This window comes from Oncorhynchus tshawytscha, linkage group LG11 (assembly GCF_018296145.1).
Source record: "Oncorhynchus tshawytscha isolate Ot180627B linkage group LG11, Otsh_v2.0, whole genome shotgun sequence".
In the NCBI taxonomy this organism is placed as follows: Eukaryota; Metazoa; Chordata; class Actinopteri; order Salmoniformes; family Salmonidae; genus Oncorhynchus; species Oncorhynchus tshawytscha.
The window spans coordinates 18,747,103-18,765,307 of record NC_056439.1 but is presented as its reverse complement, the minus strand read 5'-3'; the positions used below and the strand labels follow the sequence as shown (position 1 = coordinate 18,765,307).

The 18,205-nt window shown below is 42.1% G+C and overlaps 1 long non-coding RNA gene across 1 annotated transcript; it reads right to left on the bottom strand.

Annotated features, from left to right (window-relative positions):
* Positions 1-140: 140 nt before the first annotated feature.
* LOC121847723 lies at positions 141-1,795 on the bottom strand. The gene is made up of 2 exons (XR_006084540.1): positions 1,435-1,795; positions 141-231 (listed from the first exon to the last, which is right to left on the bottom strand). It is a non-coding gene; the product is annotated as an uncharacterized LOC121847723 (long non-coding RNA).
* Positions 1,796-18,205: the final 16,410 nt, after the last annotated feature.

The following is an 18,205-nucleotide window of genomic DNA, read 5'->3' as shown; positions in this document are numbered from 1 at the left end:
AGGGGGTGGAGGAGTCTAAATGGAATGGTGGTGAGGGAGTGGGGTCAGCGGGTGAGACAGGGGGTGGGGGTGAGACAGGGGGAGAGGAGGGTTTAGAGGGGGAGTCGGGGGAGTCATCAGGGGTGGTCCTGAGGAGAGGGGGTCTAGGTGGAGGGAACGGTGCTGTTGACCCTGAGGATAAGTTAGGGGTGAGGGGGGGGTCTAGGTGGGGAGCGAGGCTCAGCATTCACCCTATGGAGAGAAGTGAGGGAGAGATTAGATTTCCTTACTAATGTCCCTTAGCCATGAGTAAAGTATGGTTATATTACCCATGGCTGTGTATATCATGTACTCATTGGTGCAAAAAGTACCTACATGTAATTGTCATATTTGAGTGAAAGTAAATGTAATTGCTAAAATATACTTAAGTATCAAAAGTAAAAGCATAAATATTTTTCAAGTTCCTTATATAAAGCAAACAAGACGGCACCAATTTATTTTTATTTTTTTACACTCAGACATAATTTACAAACGAAGCATGTGTGTTTAGTGAGTCCACCAGATCAGAGGCAGTAGGGATGACCAGGGATGTTCTCTTGATAAGTGTGTAAATTGGACCATTTTCCTTTCCTGCTAAGCATTCAAAATATAATGAATACTTTTGGATGTCAGGGAAAATGCATGGAGTAAAAAAGTACATTAATTTCTATAGGAAATGTTGTCAAAAATACAAAAAGTAAAGTACAGATACCCAAAGAAACTACTTAAGTAGTACTTTAAAGTATTTTTCCTCAAGTACTTTACACCACCACATGTACTGTATATTAGTCACATGTGCAGTACATAACGCAACTACGACCTGAAATATCTGTGGCTAACAGTTAAAATTCAAAGAGATCCAAGAACAACGTTTTCAGTCGTCTCAAAGGTAGTGGAGAGATCATGAAAAAAACATGTCAACCATGACCCATGCATGCCGTCTGCAATCCTCCTCTCCAGTTAGGAACATTTCCCCACATTCTCAGCAGATTCAGCAAATACATCCCCCCTGAAGCTGCCCTCTTCTCGTTTTCATCTGGATCCCCCACCCCAACCTCTTGGCAGGCAGCCCTAACTTAATTATACCCTAGAAAGATTTGTGCATGTATCAAATAGTATTCATACATCATATGTTTCCTTTAAAACAATCATGTGGCCAAGGGCGGGGCTATCTTTGACGCAAGCTTTTCAAAAAAACTTTCGCAAAGTTAGGATTGTTCAGCTAGAGGCACACAACCAGAACAGTTGCTGAATTAGTGTCTTCTCTTAGGTTCAGAAAAGAAAAGAGGGCGAGGCCTTGAGCCCCGAGTTTCATAGACTAAACGCCTGTCCATTTAGTTTGCCCTTGAAGAACAGATTGTTTCTACTACAGACCCTGCAGACCTTCTAGTTCTACAGCAGATTGTTTGTACATACCCAGCCAGCAAATTGCTCCGGTTTCCTTAGCGAGAACAGCTGTTTTCATAATTATTTGTTTGGACGCCAAACCTATCCCTGCGTCAGTCACACACAACTCCACTGGAACAATCCATGTTGTCCTTCTCTCTTTCGCCAATATCCTTCTTCTATCTTTTCTATTTCACACTGTGTTCCTACCCTAAATCTGTATTTCTCACACTCCAGTCCAGCACAGTTTGCAAGAAGTTAGGTGACAGGAAAAGTATTCTTCTCTCTCTCTCTCTCTCTCTCTCTCTCTCTCTCTCTCTCTCTCTCTCTCTCTCTCTCTCTCTCTCTCTCTCTCTCTCTCTCTCTCTCTCTCTCTCTCTCTCTCTCTCTCTCTCTCTCTCTCTCTCTCTCTCTCTCTCTCTCTCTCTCTCTCTCTTTCTCTCTTTCTTTCTCTCTCTCTCTCTCTCTCTCTATCTCTCTCTCTGTCTCTCGCTCTCTCTGTCTGTCTGTCTGTCCGTCTGTCCGTCTCTCTCTCTCTCTCCTGTCCCCCCTCCCCTCTTTCTGTGTGTCTCTACTTCCTGTCTCTGTGAACTGCAGTGCTGTCAGGAAGAGGCAGATCAGGGTGGTCAGCCTGCCCTCCCCCCTCCTCGGCCCTCTCCTCCACTCCTCTCTTAAACTCCTCCCCCCTTCACACAGCTATACTTCAGGTATGTAAGTTTTAGTTCGATACCTACCCGCTCTTCTCTCATGGTCCCACTTCTCTCTCTCTCTCTCTCTCTCTGTCACTCTTAGTTCCTCAACAGTCACATCTGGCTTTTTCTTATTTTCTCTGTAAGGAGTTTGGAAACTAAAACTATAACACAGCTTTACGTCTTGATTGGGTTTAGCACGAAGAAGAAGGCGTGTTTTAGCTTAAACAGTTCCAGATGCCGACCCCTTTAATCCCCCCTCAAACCCAGATCCAGACACGGGGAATGTAGGGTAGTATAGCATGTGGTCGGTTTCACAGCTGCTAGCGCACACACTGCACAATGCCATTCTCATTCCCCCCTTCTTTTATAACCTGGATCGAGACTTGAAACTATAGTGAAATGCAGGGTGTGCAGAGTTTCACTGCTAGTGCACAATGGCATTCCCCCTTCTCTATCTAGCCTGGAACCCAACTGAGTTCTTCCCTCTATTTACAGCGTTTCACTCTATAATAAAAACGAAGCAATTCAATGTACATCTTTTCTACTCCTCATGTCAATTCTTACTTCTGATCAAACACATGCAACATATTTCCGAGTTGCGTATGCCTATGAACTGCATACGTATTGGGAAATCAGTGACTAAACAGATCCCTGGCCATAGATGTCTTGTGTTTGTAATGTAGGCTACATTTCATTTAAATCTTCGCCAAACGACGGTGTAGAACGTCTTGGCGTTTCAGCCAGTCCGTTTGCTTTGATTGTTTTTGATTGAGCCATCACTATAAAATCTAACTGAGATCGGAACAAATGATTTTCCTCTTTTTGTTTATGTAACGCAAGAGCGTAGCGGAGCAGATGCTTCCTGTTAGCAGTGTGTGTGACCTCTTCTGGGCAGTGGGTTAGAGAGATAGAGGGGGTGGGGGGGGTGAGAAAGAGAGAGAGAGAAATGTACACACTCAAAAGGTTAGAGACTGAACCACAGTGAGCTAGTGCACCATGTGTGATCATCACAGTATGCAAGTTCCCTCTTAAATACATCACTCTAAATTAAAGGGCAATTCCATGCCGACATAGTCCAGAAATACATTTGATATCACATACAATATTGTTCTGGCAAATCTCACATAATAACGGAATTTAACATGCTTTTTACATTTGTATCACACCCATTTTCTTTTTTTTTTTAATCATGACGAAAGTGGACATTTTAGGCTCTTTTTAGTTCTAAAAATGAAAAACAAACACAGCTGCCACAAATGTAACGCCTTTTGGAGGGTTCGTAGAGTGGGCCCTAGTAGGTGTCACGGATCCCTCCAGAACTGTGTCATTTACGTACACCTGGTCCCTAGTCCCATTGATTAGTAATTGTATAAGTGTGATATTTGTCCGTTGGTGCGTGTGAGTACCTGTGCTGTGTGTTTTGGGCTTTCGTGCCTTTGTGCATTGCGCAGATGATTACGGGTCTCGTCCTGTGCATTAATCACTGTGCACTGGTGTTTTTTATTCAAGGTATTCCTCACTCTTTTGTTTTGGTTTCAACCCTGTGTTTTGTTACGTGTTTGTTTGGTCTTCGTCCCAGTGCCTTTACACGGCACGCCGTAATTTGGCCTCAGTAAAAAAAACTATTACGTATTCCTGCGCCTGTCTCCCGAATCTCTTTATACCAGCGTGACAATAGGAAAGATAAAACTTGGACACGAGACAGGATATGGAACTACAACAGGAAGTGACTTTATTCCAGGACATGCTACCACCATCAATTAGTCAATTAGTCAATGTGACACAGATGAATTTATAGACACAGGTCTGGAATTAGTCATCAATGATGAACATCCAAATATCATCCTTACTCCTGTTAGACTATGATCTGTGAACCGTACATGGAACAGACAACATCTTGGTGTCATTATAGTCCTTATAGTATGCTCTAAAATAGACAATATGTCTATATTCTGGAGAAAAAAATGATCACTTTAATTTATTCAACATGAAAAATATCGTCGTTAATAACTCAAAAGTAGCCTTATTTTTTTAAACAATAAACTCTTCAAACACATCACATTTACAGAGAGGGCTCTCTGTTACTTTTAAAGAAATTATCAATTTTATACATACAATTGAAGTCGGAAGTTTACATACAGTGGAGAGAACAAGTATTTGATACACTGCCGATTTTGCAGGTTGTCCTACTTGCAAAGCATGTAGAGGTCTGTAAGTTTTATCACAGGTACACTTCAACTGTGAGAGACGGAATCTAAAACAAAAATCCAGAAAATCACATTGTATGATTTTTAAGTAATTCATTTGCATTTTATTGCATGACATAAGTATTTGATACATCAGAAAAGCAGAACTTAATATTTAGTACAGAGATCATACGTTTCCTGTAGTTCTTGACCAGGTTTGCACACACTGCAGCAGGGATTTTGGCCCACTCCTCCATACCGACCTTCTCCAGATCCTTCAGGTTTCGGGGCTGTCGCTGGGCAAAGATTTTCTATTGGGTTCAGGTCTGGAGACTGGCTAGGCCACTCCAGGACCTTGAGATGCTTCTTACGGAGCCACTCCTTAGTTGCCCTGGCTGTGTGTATCTGGTCGGTGTCATGCTGGAAGACCCAGCCACGACCCATCTTCAATGCTCTTACTGGGGGAAGGAGGTTGTTGGCCAAGATCTCACGATCCATGGCCTCATCCATCCTCCCCTCAATACGGTGCAGTCGTCCTGTCTACTTTGCAGAAAAGCGTCCCCAAAGAATGATGTTTCCACCTCCATGCTTCACGGTTGGGATGGTGTTCTTGGGGTTGTACTCATCCTTCTTCTTCCTCCAAACACGGCGAGTGGAGTTTAGACCAAAAAGCTCTATTTTTGTCTCATCAGACCACATGACCTTCTCCCATTCCTCCTCTGGATCATCCAGATGGTCATTGGCAAACTTCAGACGGGCCTGGACATGCGCTGGCTTGAGCATGGGGACCTTGCGTGCGCTGCAGGATTTTAATCCATGACAGCGTAGTGTGTTACTAATGGTTTTCTTTGAGACTGTGGTCCCAGCTCTCTTCAGGTCATTGACCAGGTCCTGCTGTGTAGTTCTGGGCTGATCTCTCACCTTCCTCATGATCATTGATACAGGTTTGTGAGAGCCGGAATTCTTACTGGTTGGTAGGTGATCAAATACTTATGTCATGCAATAAAATGCAAATGAATTACTTAAAAATCATACAATGTGATTTTCTGAATTTTTGTTTTAGATTCCGTCTCTCACAGTTGAAGTGTACCTATGATAAAAAATTACAGACCTCAACATGCTTTGTAAGTAGGAAAACCTGCCAAATCTGCAGTGTATCAAATACTTGTTCTCCCCACTGTATACCTTAGCCAAATACATTTAAACTCAGTTTTTTCCCTGTCTTAGGTCAGTTAGGATAACCACTTTATTTTAAGAATGTGAAATGTCAGAATAATAGTAGAGAGAATAATTTATTTCAGCGTTTGTTTCTTTCATCACATTCCCAGTGGGTCAGAAGTTTACATACACTCAATTAGTATTTGGTAGTATTGCCTTTCAATTGTTTAACTTGGTTCAAACATTTCGGGTAGCCTTCCACAAGCTTCCCACAATAAGTTGGGTGAATTTTGGCCCATTCCTCCTGACAGACCTTGTGTAACTGAGTCAGGTTTGTAGGCCTCCTTGCTCCCACACGCTTTTTCAGTTCTGCCCACAAATTTTCAACAAAATTGAGGTCAGGGCTTTGTGATGGCCACTCCAATACCTTGACTTTGTTGTCCTTAAGCCATTTTGCCTCAACTTTGGAAGTATGCTTGGGGTCATTGTCCATTTGGAAGACCAATTTGCAACCAAGCTTTAACTTGGCTGCGTTTGGAAGCTTTAACCTGACTGATGTTTTGAGATATTGCTTCAATATATTCACATCACTTTTCTTCCTCATGATGCCATTTGTTTTGTGAAGTGCACCAGTCCCTCCTGCAGCAAAGCGCCACCACAACATGATGCTGCCACCCCCGGGCTTCACGGTTGGGATGGTGTTCTTCAGCTTGCAAGACTCCTTTTTCCTCCAAACATAATGATGGTAATTATGGCCAAACAGTTCTATTTTTGTTTCATCAGACTAGAGGACATTTCTCCAAAAAGTACGATCTTTGTCCCCATGTGCAGTTGCAAACCGTAGTCTGTATTCTTTATGGTGGTTTTGGAGCAGTGGCTTCTTCCTTGCTGAGAGGCCTTTCAGGTTATGTCGATATAGGACTCGTTTTACTGTGGATATAGATACTTTTGTACCTGTTTCCTCCAGCATCTTCACAAGGTCCTTTGCTGTTGTTCTGGGATCGATTTGCACTTTCCGCACCAAATATGTTCATCTTTAGGAGACAGTCTCCTTCCTGAGCGGTATGACGGCTGCGTGGTCCCATGGTGTTTATACATGCGTACTATTGTTTGTACAGATGAACGTGGTACCTTCAGGCGTTTGGAAATTGCTCCCAAGGATGAACCAGACTGGCGGAGGTCCACCATTTTTTTCTGAGGTCTTGGCTGATTTCTTTTGATTTTCCCATGATGTCAAGCAAAGAGGCACTGAGTTTGAAGGTAGGCCTTGAAATACAGGAACATCTTCAATTGACGCAAATGATGTCAATTAGCCAATCAGAAGCTTCGAAAGCTATGACATATTTCCTGGAGTTTTCCAAGCTGTTTAAAGGCATAGTCAACTTAGTGTATGTAAACTTCCGACCCACTGGAATTGTGATACAGTGGGTTATAAATGAAATAATCTGTCTGTAAACAATTGTTGTAAAAATTACTTGTGTCATGCACAAAGTAGATGTCCTAACCGACTTGCCAAAACTATAGTTTGTTAACAAGAAATATGTGGCGTGGCTGAAAAACGACTTTTAATGACTCCAACCTAAGTTTATGTAAACTTCCGACTTCAACTGTATATACTGTACGTTGAGGTTATAGGTCATTAACCAATCACAGTCCTTCTGTAGCATTGCACTTTCAGCAAATCACCAGCAGAGGGAGTTCCCTTTAAATGCATTTTCCCATTCACCGTGCTGGTGGTGCTCATAAAATGTATCAAAACTTCAAAAGTTGCAGAGAGCTCACTCTGACAAACCAGGAGAAATTAGGAGACAGGAGAACATTAGTTATAACCCTTTTAGTTACATTGTACTTGTAATGTAACATTCTTTAACAACCATCTCTGTAATTAGTGTTGTTACAACTTACCCAGGAGCAAGCAACTTAACCCATATGTAAAAATAATAATAATAATAATAATCCCAGACATGCCACTATGAAAATATTCTGCCATTTGTAACCCTAACATGTAATACATATTGCTGTTACCCCAAAGCCCGAACACCCACATGCCAATACCTTTATATTGATACAATCAAGTACCGATACACCCATATCCTACCCTTAAATGCCCTATTTCTTACTTATAGCACCCGGTTCTTTTGCCAATACACCACATCCCTCTTACTTGCCTATCTCAGCCCTGTTACCCACTTCCCATAGGCCTGTATTCCTCAAGTCACCAACAGTAACCCTGTATCCAGCTATTCACTGTACACCTCAACCCTGTTATTTGCATATCTTAATCCCATGAGCTCTGACCTGTATATGTTAATCATTTCATAGATAAACTCAGAGTACAGTGGTATAACACATGTGCCCCATCCTCATTTACTTTTTTCCTACCACAAACTTGTTGCCAGAAATGATTTGAATGGGCAAATATACGGTGAAATAGGTGAAATAAAATGATGATAAAAAAGATGTAAATCTGGACCCATTACCTGTAGGAACGTTGTGTATCCCTACACCCCATTACTCATACAAACCAGATAAATCCATGGGCATACTCATATTAGACAGGTCCACCCCAAAATTCATACAGCCATGGTCTACACCTGTACTTCAGCTCCAATTTATCTACCTACAAAGTCTGCACCAGTGCTTGAACCCAATTAGTCATCTAATCCAGGTCTAAATGTGCCAAAGCCTGAATACCCATAATATGTAAACCAGGACTACCACTGCACCTCAACTCCAGTAGTCCTATAAACCAGATGTACAATACTAATATAAACTAGATCTACACCTGCATATATCAGCACAAATGACAATACAAACCAGGTTTACACCTGTGGTTATGTCTCAATACTCTGATAAACTAGGTCTACCCTTGTAACTATACAGAACAACTCACATAAACCAGGTCTATGATTGTGCAAGAGAGACTAAATAAACCTATAAACCTATTGAAATTAAATATTTGTTATTACACTAATTCAATATACAGTCGTGGCCAAAATATATTGGCCACGACTGATATTTTTGTCAGACGTTACTATGGAATACTGAAGTATAATTACAAGCATTTCATAAATGTCAAAGGCTTTTATTGACAATTACAGTGGGGCAAAAAAGTATTTAGTCAGCCACCAATTGTGAAAGTTCTCCCACTTAAAAAGATGAGAGAGGCTTGTAATTTTCATCATAAGTACACTTCAACTATGACAGACAAAATGAGAAAAAATATTCCAGCAAATCACATTGTAGGATTGTTTATGAATTTATTTGCAAATTATGGTGGAAAATAAGTATTTGGTCACCTACAAACAAGCAAGATTTCTGGCTCTCACAGACCTGTAACTTTGTCTTTAAGAGGCTCCTCTGTCCTCCACTCGTTACCTGTATTAATGGCACCTGTTTGAACTTATCAGTATAAAAGACACCTGTCCACAACCTCAAACAGTCACACTCCAAACTCCACTATGGCCAAGACCAAAGAGCTGTCAAAGGACACCAGAAACAAAATTGTAGACCTGCTCCAGGCTGGGAAGACTGAATCTGCAATAGGTAAGTAGCTTGGTTTGAAGAAATCAACTGTGGGAGCAATTATTAGGAAATGGAAGACATACAAGACCACTGATAATCTCCCTCGATCTGGGACTCCACGCAAGATCTCACCCTGTGGGGTCAAAATGATCACAAGAATGGTGAGCAAAAATCCCAGAACCACACGGGGAACCTAGTGAATGACCTGCAGAGAGCTGGGACCAAAGTAACAAAGCCTACCATCAGTAACACACTACGCCGCCAGGGACTCAAATCCTGCAGTGCCAGACGTGTCCCCCTGCTTAAGCCAGTACATGTCCAGGCCCATCTGAAGTTTGCTAGAGAGCATTTGGATGATCCAGAAGAAGATTGGGAGAATGTCATATGGTCAGATCAAAATATAACTTTTTGGTAAAAACTCAACTCGTTGTGTTTGGAGGACAAAGAATGCTGAGTTGCATCCAAAGAACACCATACCTACTGCAAAGCATGGGGGTTGAAACATCATGCTTTGGGGCTGTTTTTCTTCAAAGGGACCAGGACGACTGATTTGTGTAAAGGAAAGAATGAATGGGGCCATGTATCGTGAGATTTTGAGTGAAAACCACCTTCCATCAGCAAGGGCATTGAAGATGAAACATGGTTGGGTCTTTCAGCGTGACAATGATCCCAAACACACCGCCCGGGCAACGAAGGAGTGGCTTCGTAAGAAAGATGTCAAGGTCCTGGAGTGGCCTAGCCAGTCTCCAGATCTCAACCCCATAGAAAATCTTTGGAGGGAATTGAAAGTCCATGTTGCCCAGCAACAGCCCCAAAACATCACTGCTCTAGAGGACATCTGCATGGAGGAATGGGCCAAAATACCAGCAACAGTGTGTGAAAACCTTGTGAAGACATACAGAAAACATTTGACTTCTGTCATTGCCAACAAAGGGTATATAACAAAGTATTGAGATAACCTTTTGTTATTGACCAAGTACTTATTTTCCACCATAATTTGCAAATAAATTAATTAAAAATGTGATTTTCAGGATTTTTTTTCTCATTTTGTCTGTCATAGTTGAAGTGTACCTATGAGGAATATTACAGGGCTCTCTCATCTTTTTAAGTGGGAGAACTTGCACAATTGGTGGCTGACTAAATACTTTTTTGCCCCACTGTACATGAAGTTGATGCAAAGAGTCAATATTTGCAGTGTTGACCCTTCTTTTTCAAGACCTCTGCAATCCACGCTGGCATGCTGTCAATTAACTTCTGGGCCACATTCTTGCATAATCAATGCTTGGAGTTTGTCAGAAATTGTGTTTTTTTTTTTTTGTCCACCCACCTCTTGAGGATTGACCACAAATTCTCATTTGGGATTAAGGTCTGGGGAGATTCCTGGCCATGGACCCAAAATGTCAATGTTTTGTTCCCCGAGCCACTTAGTTATCAATGTTTGCCTTATGGCAAGGTGCTCCATCATGCTCCATCATCCATCATGAAGTTGCTCTCGGGGGATGTGTTGGTACCATTCTTTATTCATGGCTGTGTTCTTAGGCAAAATTGTGAGTGAGCCCACTCCCTTGACTGAGAAGCAACTCCACACATGAATGGTCTCAGGATGCTTTACTGTTGGCATGACACAGGACTGATGGTAGCACTCGCCTTGTCTTCTCCGGACAAGCTTTTTTCCGGATACCCCAAACAATCGGAAAGGGGATTCATCAGAGAAAATGACTTTACCCCAGTCCTCAGCAGTCCAATCCCTGTTTCTTTTGCAGAATATCAGTCTGTCCCTGATGTATTTCCTGGAGAGAAGTGGCTTCTTTGCTGTCCTTCTTGACACCAGGCCATCCTCCAAAAGGCTTCGCCTCACTGTGCGTGCAGATGCACTCACACCTGCCTGCTGCCATTCCTGAGCAAGCTCTGTACTGGTGGTGCCCCGATCCCGCAGCTGAATCAACTTTAGGAGACGGTCCTGGCACTTGGGCGCCCTGAAGCCTTCTTCACAACAATTAGAACCCCTCTCCTTGAAGTTATTGATGATCCGATAAATGGTTGATTTAGGTGCAATCTTACTGGCAGCAATATCCTTGATGACGGCACGTGTTTCCTTGCAGGTAACCATGGTTGACAGAGGAAAAACAATGATTCCAAGCACCATCCTCCTTTTGAAGCTTCCAGTCTGTTATTCCAACTCAATCAGCATGACAGAGTGATCTCCAGCCCTGTCCTCGTCAACACTCACACCTGTGGTCCTTTTGTGGAAGGGCTGAAATGCAGTGGAAATGTTTTTTGGGGATTGTCACGTCCTGACCTTAGTTCCTTTTTTATGTCTCTGTTTTAGTTTGGTCAGGGCGTGAGTTGAGGTGGGCATTCACTGTTATTGTTCTAGGTTTTGTATTTCTGCTTTTGGCCTGGTATGGTTCCCAATCAGAGGCAGCTATCAATCGTTGTCTCTGATTGAGAACCATACTTAGGTAGCCTGTGTTCCCACTATGATTTGTGGGTAGTTTTGTGTTTTGTGTATTCACCTGACAGAACTGTTTTGTTTCTTCATTTCACTTTGTTATTTTGTTTTGTGTGTTCAGTCTAATAAATTAACATGGGCACTTACCACGCTGCATATTGGTATATCCATATCCTTCCTACTCCTCCTCAGACGACGAAGAGATTCGTTACAGGGATTCAGTTCATTTGCATGGCAAAGAGGGACTTTGCAATTAATTGCAATTCATCTGATCACTCTTCATAACATTCTGGAGTATATGCAAATTGCCATCATACAAACTGAGGCAGCAGACTTTGTGAAAATTAAGATTTGTGTCATTCTCAAAAATGTTGGCCACGACTGTACTGTATGGGTCTATACATGGCCAATTCTCCCTAACATATTACTTTTTAAAGTCAAAACCATTGATTTAAACATATGTAGGCTAAGGGATGGATTGAAATGTACATGATGGGTACCTGGAGGAAAATGGGGGAAGGTCATGATTTTTCAATTTCAGTCAAGGGGAGTGTTAAGTCTTTTTTTAATCTAGTCCAGGGGAGGGTCATGTAATTTGTAATGGATGAAATGTAAATATTTATCAGTGTTTTAGAATGTGTTGCTTATTAGGCTATATAACTGTTAAGTTCAAATCAAGACTCGAATTGAGGGGGTATGAGAGGTTAAGCCATAAGCCTACTTTTTATTAAAGAAAATGGCAAAAAGCACAGGCCTTATTAGTTTAACATTTTGAAGAACATTAAAAAGATCAGATTATATAAAGTGATCTATAACAGCACTTTGGTCCGCGATGATTTATGCTAGAAACAAAAGACCCGGGGAAGACTCCAAAGTATATGGGGATATCATTGTTTTGTTTCATTGATATTCAGAGGCTGAGCTACAACCTTCTTTAGCCGAGGAGACTGGAAAAATTGACTTTGCTTGGGAAGTAATCAAATTCTGTCACTATCAATTGATTAAGCCTTTCACTTTCTGTACAACAGAAGATGTTTAAACCCAGTCAGCTTTTAGGGTGACCTTCTCTCATTGGGTTAAGCCACGGAAGAATAGTAGCCAGCAGGTAAAGCTTATATTTGTCTGCGTCAGTAGGCCTATTCTGTCTGTGGTGGAAAGATAGGCCTAACTTTTGTTTGAAAGCACCATGCTCAGATTCCTAATGAAGCCTCAGGTTGAATTATTTGCAAAACAAGACACACTGATTTGGCAGTAAATAAATATGATAAGATGAACACCTAGGCCTATCTCTCTGTCCATTCTTATCCTGTAATTTTGGTCATATTTGTGGTATTAAAAAAGTTTCTGCTAATATGTAAAATGATGTAGAGTTGCATGAAATGTTTAAAAGGCCATTTTTTTTTACCTGGCCTGCAAACACGATGAGAGATTCATGCAGTGCTTTTACTATAAAGATCTATCCACCCCTACTCTTGTCCACGGTGGTCTGCGAACCCACATCCTTCTAGCCTGCAGCCCTACGCACTATCAAAATTCCTGCATTGCCATGTAATGTTTTCAAGACGAAGAAGAGGTTATGAAACTGTACTACTAAGGCTCTGGTCTTTTCAATAAGTGAGGGTAAACGGTAGACATGTTCTCTGCTATCCACTTTATGTTTAAAGTATTATTGTGGGTATAGGGGAGGGTCACTTGTTTTTTTCAAGCTTTCAGGGAGGGTTTAGGTCAAATGTATTTTGCTTAAGGGAGGCCAACCATTTTTATTTTAAGGGGGTCCGATTTTCTCAGTGTAATCCTTTTTATAAATAACGTTCACTCCCTATTGGATAAGGGCAAAATCCTCTGTAGGATCATCTTGATCGAGTACATTCATAACCCAACTCAACTTCAATCTAATGAAAAAAGAATAAATCTCCTATGATTAAATATACACTGAGTGTACAAAACATTAGGAACACCTAGCCTTTCCATGACAGACTAACCAGGAGAATCCAGGTGAAAGCTACAGTATGATCCCTTATTGATGTAACCTATTAAATTCACTTCAATCAGCGTAGCTAAATGGGAGGAGACAGGTTAAACAAGGATTTTTAAACCTTAAGACAATTGAGACATGAATTGTGTATGTGTGTCATTCAGAGGAAGAATGGGCAAGACAAAGATTGCCTTTGAACAGGGTATGGTAGTAGGTGCCATACGCACCGGTTTGAGTGTGTCAAGAACTGCAACGCTGCTGTTTTTTTTCCTGTGTGTATCAAGAATGGTCTGCAACCCAAAAGACATCCAGCCAACTTGACACAACTGTGGGAAGCATTGGAGTCAACATGGGCCAGCATCCCTGTGGAATGCTTTCGACATGGAGTCCATGCCCCGACAAATTGAGGCCATCCTGATGGCAAAAGGGGGGGGGGGGTTGCAACTCAATATTAGGAAGGTGTTCCTAATGTTTTGTACACTCAGTGAATATAAAAAGTTAGAGCCACTGTATTTTCCCATAAGTCATAAATGTGACTGCTAAGGAATTTTCATATACAGTCTAGTGGCGGCGCGTCATTCAAAATTAGCTAATAAAGTCGCTTACAAACATGGTCTCTTTCTTGAGTCAAGCAGCTCCAAAATGCAGATGTTTCAGCCTAGCTCAGTGGAGGGGCAGCCGGCGGAATATACAGAGCGTAGGCGTCGGTAATATTCTCTAGTTGCGCCGTGATTGGCTCGGTGTTCTGTCACTCTCCAGAGATGTTCGATCGGGTTCAAGTCCAGGCTCTGGCTGGGCCACTAAAGGACATTCAGAGACTTATCCTGAAGATGGGTGTACTTCTGGAGGATTCTCCCATCTCCACAGAGGAACTATAGAGCTCTATCAGAGTGACCATCAGGTTCTTGGTCACCTCCCTGACCAAGGCCCTTCTCCCCCGATTGCTCAGTTTGTCCGGGTGGCCAGCTCCAGGAAGAGTCTTGGTGGTTCCAAACATCTTCCATTTTAAGAATGATAGAGGCCACTGTGTTCTTGGGGACCTTCAGTGCTGCAGAAATGTTTTGGTACCCTTCCCCAGATCGGTGCCTATACACAATCCTGTTGGAGCTCTACTGACAATTCCTTCGACCTCATGGCTTGGTTTTTGGTCTGACACATGCACTGTCAACTGTGGGACCATATATAGACAGGTGTGTGCCAAATCATGTCCAATTGATTGAATTTACCACAGTTAGACTCCAATCAAGTTGTAGAAACATCTCAAGGATGATCAATGGAAACAGGATGCACCTTAGCTCAATTTTCGAGTCCCATAGCAAAGGGTCTGAATACTTATGTAAATAAGTTATTTTTGTTTGTTTAATTTTAATAAATTGGCTAAAATTCTAAATTCCTATAATTCTTTGCCATTATGGGGCATTGTGTGTTGATGAGAAGAATTTTGTTTTTTTAATCCAATATAGAAGAAGGCCATAACAAAATGTGGAAAAAGTCAAGGGGTCTGAATGAATACTTTCCGAATGCACTATATATACAAAAGTATGTGGACAACCCTTCAAATTAGTGGATTTGGCTATTTCAGCCACACCCATTGCTGACAGGTGTATAAAATCAAGCACAGCCATGCAGTCTCCATACACAAACATTGGCAGTAGAATGGCCCATACTGAAGAGCTTAGTGACTTTCAACGTGGCATCATCATAGGACGCCACCTTTCCAACAAGTAATTTCATCATATTTCTATCATGCTAGAGCTGCCCCGGACAACTGTAAGTGCTGTTATTGTAAAGTGGAAACTTCTAGGAGCAACAACAGCTCAGCCGGGAAGTGGTAGGCCACACAAGGTCACAGAACGGGGCCGCTGAGTGCTAAAGCGCATAGAGCGTAAAGATCGTCTGTCCTCGGTTGCAACACACACTACTGAGTTCCAAACTGCCTTTGGAAGCAATGGCAGCACAATAACTGTTCGTCTGGAGCTTCATGAAATGGGTTTCCATGACTGAGCAGCCGCACACAAGCCTAAGATCACCATGCACAATGCCAAGCATTGGCTGGAGTGGTGTAAAGCTTGACACCATTGGACTCTGGAGCAGTGGAAATGTGTTCACTGGAGTGATGAATCACGCTTCACCCAGCGACACAAAACTCCCAAACAAGCTAAACGCCTTTTAGGGTCGCTTTGAGGAATATAACACTGTGTCTCGTTTTTCATGCTCTGAGAGTTCTTTAGGTGCCTTTTGGCAGACTCCAAGTGGTCTGTCATGTGCCTTTTACCATCTGGCCACTCTACTATAAAGGCCTGATTGGTGGAGTGCTGCAGAGATGGGTGTCCTTCCTCCACAGAGGGACTCTAGAGCTCTGTCAGAGTGACCATCAGGTTCTTGGTCTGCTCCCTGACCAAGGCCCTTCTCCCCCGATTTCTCAGTTTGGCCTTTCCAAATCATGTCCAATCAATTGAATTTCCACAGTTTGAATCCAATCAAGTTGTAGAAACTTCTCAAGGATGATCATGAAAACAGGATGCACCTTAGCTCACTTTCGAGTCTAATAGCAAAGGATCTGAATACTTATGTAAATAAGTTATTTCTGTTTTGAATTTTTCTAAATTTGCAAAACATTCTAAAAACCTGTTTTAGAATAAGGCTGTAACGTAACAACATGTGGAAAAAGGATAAGGGGTCTGAATACTTTCCAAATGCACTGTTCAATCACAAAGCCACCGGGATTATGCATTACCAGGACGTGACTCAGAGCATGAGCTGACCAGCTAGCAAGTGTCTTCATTGACATTTTCAACCTCTCCCTGCCCCAGTCTGTAATACCTACATGTTTCAAGCAGACCACCATAGTCCCTGTGCCCAAAAACGCCAAGGTACATGCTTAGTTCCTTCCTCCACTCCCTGTTCACCCACGACTGCGTGGCTATGCACGACTCCAACACCATCATTGTTTGCCGACGACATGATGGTGGTAGGCCATGAGAAAGACAAAGGAGCTAATTGTAGACTACAGGAAGAGGGCAGAGCAAATCCCATTCACATCGACTGGACTTTGGTGGAGAAGGTTGAGAGCTTTAAGTTCCTTGGTGTCCACATCACTAGGAACTATCATGGTCCAAACAAACCAACACAGCTTTGAAGAGGGCATGACAACGCCTCTTCCCCCTCAGGAGGCTGAAAATATTTGGCATGGGTTCTCAGATCCTCAAAAAGATCTACAGCTGCACCATCAAGAGCATCATGTACCCACTGGACTCTAACCCCACACTCACACATACTACACTGACACTCCAACACACACATTCCTTCACACTCTGCACACATGCTGCTGCTACTCTCATTGTTGGTTAATGGCTCGTAAGTAAGCATTTCACAGTAAGATCAACACCTGTTGTATTCGGCACATGTGACAAATACAATTTGATGTGATTAGATTTTTTATTGAGAGAGCCCTGCAGGCAGAGCAGGGATCTGGGTGAGTGATAGGAGATAAGCACCAGCACGCGTGCACTTCATGACATGCTGTGTGAAAAAAAATGGCCTAGTTTTCAGTGTTCCTGCTACCCGGGATCCTTGGGACGTCCACCCAAAAAATAGATGTGTTTTATTGTCACATACTCCAGATAGTACCGTTTTACGAAGCATGTTACAAATACAATTTGACTTGATGAGCTTGGCACCTTAAACATTGTAATGGGTGCTGGACAAAAGCTCTCATGGGATTACATCCTAACTTGATGTTGGTGAGTAAAGACTCTGCACCAAGACAGTGGGTGTTTCTCAACATGCATAATACCGTGCTCCACACTCTAATTCTCCGAGTACGTTCTTGTGAGGACGAGAGTGTGGAGAACGCATAAAACATTACATTTGAGATTACATCACTCTCCCTAGCTACTGTATTACCTCACGCTGCACCTCCCCATTCACTGAACCTTCTTCCAGCTAGGACAATGGCAACAAAAGAGACTAAATAAGATATACACAAAGCAACCATTTGACTTCATAATTATCAGCTAGCTATATGTGAATTGAAATAATCTAGCTAGAAAGCTAGTTAAACAGGAAAAAATGACCTAAGACGAATGTTACGCAAGGTAGATGCAACCAATTCTTTGTGGCTATCTAGCTACCTAACAGCAGTAGCTAGCCAGTTCACCTTATTGAATTACTATGGGCTTGCGATCTACACACACTACAGCGGGTATAGTAGGCAGGTTAACATGCCAAAATGAACACAGTATGTATTTATTAACATATCAAGATAAAATATTGTAATCAGGCTACATATGAGATGTGAATGGGCAACATTTCATTCCCGAAGTTATTTTTCTCTCGCTTCAGCTCAAATAGTGGCCACCATTGATTTCAATACTTTTTTCTTGTTTTTTACATGGTTGCATCATAGTTTTGTGCATACTTTCTGTTGAAGCTTGCATACTTTTATTTCCCTTTTGACCTACTTTTTTTTATGACATGATAGACAATCTGGGGAATCAAGTGTCAAACAAACGAAGATGGCTAGAGGCAATCAAGATGGCGTGTCCTCGACAAGGGAGGAGGGGACGTTACTGCAGCAACCAAGGGGGGTGGGGGGAGAGCCACACGAGGCAATCACACTGTTATTGGAGACAAACACCAACCCGTTCCTGCTTGGTAGGCCGTCATCAGCCAAAAATGATACTGCTTTTAGCCGGGGAGACTGAAATATAAAAATCATAAATATAAAATATGTTTGGTATATAATCCACTTGTCATTGTAATCAAATATCAGAACAGTAGCTACAGATACCACTGTAAACAGTAGGCTACA